Below are 2627 nucleotides of genomic sequence, written 5' to 3'. Positions count from 1 at the left end.
CATAGTGAGTTTTTTCTCTTGTACCAAAACCAAAGTTGTCGGAGGAAGTTGGCCCATGTGTTGATATGTAATCATGTATTCAAAAACGGCAGTGCTAAAAAAAAAAAAAAAGCTTTGCGAGAGAAAATATATTTGAAGTATTTCTTCAAAACATGATGCAACAAAACAAGTTTTATTACATTTTACAGAATTCTGATAGAATTAGAAATGCTGTTTAAAATGAACTACATAAGATTTTATTTGGAATAAAAGATTGCTTCTCCAAACTGTGTTGTTGTGAGCGTGCAGGTGTCATGAAAGCGAGTGAGTTAAGCTGAGCTGCTCTCCGTGATTCATGCTTCATAAATTGCCATCTGATTATCAGGGTGAATTGATCAGGAAATTAAATGCAACAGCAAATAAATTAAAGAGGAATAAATGCATCGAGTTGTATTAAAAAAGTACTCGTAGCATAAGACTCTTGTTACTGGAGCTGTTTTATTGATGATACACACAAAAGCCAACGATATACCTTATATGTAAGTCTTCTGGAGCTGTCAGATATTCAGCCGCTCGTTCTAGTGACAATTCATCCAACTACACATATTTAGTCATTGACATTAATGAACACCTCAACTTGAAACTTAATACATATTTTATGCAAATAAAACGATGTATGCGATAAACAGCCACATATATAAAAATTTGCTCCATTCTTTATAACGATTGATTTTAAATCAATGTTCTCGTTGGGTAACAAGAAGCTAAGCCAAGGAAACAATGATAACAGGGCTGAAGCTAAGAGGTATTTATTGTACAATTGATCAATCTCCTGACAACGTTCTTGGTTTACCAATTAGTTGTATGGTGAACAAAACGTGAAAAGGCGTGCCTCGAAAAACTAAATATATTAATCTCACAATGAAGTAAAATGCCAAAAAAGGAAAAGCAAGACATTATGCAACGGATTAATGGGAACTGCTGACAATTTTGTCAATTGTGTGAAAACATACAACTTCTGTTGATCAAATACGCAATTAATTAACTGATTGTTTCACCTTCAGCTTATTGAATTTAGCATTTAGAGCCACTTTGGTTAAATTTAAATAAACTAAAATCTTTATACTGGTATTATAAGAACAACTCTTAACGGCCAGGTGTCTTGCATGGTGGAACAATTAAAACTAGTTAGAGATAATAAACATCATTATTTTAGAGAGAGAGAGAGAGAGAGAGAGAGAGAGAGAGAGAGAGAGAGAGAGAGAGAGAGAGAGAGAAAAGAACCTAAGCAAAAAGCAAATGGGCATGGCGTGGACCTTTTTTTAAAATATATATTTAAGTTCAAGTTGCCATATATCAGTCTGGACAGAAGTCGCTAGCCTTTAATTTAACTAATTTGATGTAAAATGCTACCAGACCTCATACGTTTGACCCTAAAACCAAAATCTACATCACTATTATTTAATCGATGTAATTTTGTAAAGTGCCTGGAAAACTGTATGATACACTGTAATGCAGGCCTTAAAGATAAAATCACTGGTGGGCGTTCAGATAAAACCTGTGCTAAAAAAACAAAGGTTGCACATCATGTCTACCTGTGTAAATGCTCAATACAAAATACAGACATAATTTGAAATGTATACTGAGGGTCGCTCAGCTCAGGGGTATGAAAAAGGCTTTAAACAATGATGTGAAAAATAAAAATAGTCAAACCTCCATTCCTATTATTTATCATTATTCAACATACGTTCCTTTTTGGTGAAAGCAGGAAAACTTCAGATTTCAACCCATGTGTGGCATTCTGGAGACATTTCTATGAGCAGGACACAGCATAGCAATATAATTTGCTAACATATAAATCAAATGTGCAAAAAACATTAATTAGAAATTCATTAAAAATTCAGACTCACCGGCAGGTGTGCAAATAAAGGATTAGGTAGACATCAATTATACTACATAAGAGAGCATTTTAATTGCAATTCCTGGATTGATTTACAGAGGGAAACAATCAGGCTCCGTGCAATGTGGCTGATTGCTCATTTTCTGGAAAAATAATGATGAAAACACCTCACCAGGTAACACTGTCCCCAGCTGTAAATCCATACACACATACAGAGTCAGCGGTGTGTGTGTGTGTGTGTGTGTGTGTGTGTGTGTATGTGTATGTGTGCGTGTGTCTGGTGTGCGTGGTGTGCGTCACAGCCGCATGTAAACTTATATGTACAATTGTACATGCCCCAAAAAACATTTTTAATAAGAACCATATAATAAAACACATGCACATGAAGAGTAAGATGGAAACAAAGAGACGTGCACACCCAGAAACATGACACACACAGGGATCCTCACTCACATACACATGCACTGCAGCTTGTCATTCCCATCTGTTTGTGTTAGTGGAGAAGTTCTTAAGCACCAAATGTTGTGCTGTTATGACTCAAGTTTGTGAATTCTCCAACCTCCTCTGTGTTCCTGATTACTGCATTATGGCATCTGCTTAATTAGCTTGGCTTGTGTCATATGTTGCACACGAGGGGGTGTTAAAAAGTGCCCTTCCCTCTTGCTCATTATCTGCCTCGATTCATGTGATGTATAATCTCTCTTGACAGACATTCATATTGACATAGGGACAGCTGTCAGCAGAGCAT

Source organism: Clinocottus analis, unplaced genomic scaffold, assembly GCF_023055335.1.
Source record: "Clinocottus analis isolate CAN_PGR_092001 unplaced genomic scaffold, fCliAna1.0.p SCAF_33, whole genome shotgun sequence".
In the NCBI taxonomy this organism is placed as follows: domain Eukaryota; kingdom Metazoa; phylum Chordata; class Actinopteri; order Perciformes; family Cottidae; genus Clinocottus; species Clinocottus analis.
This window is presented reverse-complemented; position numbering follows the sequence as displayed.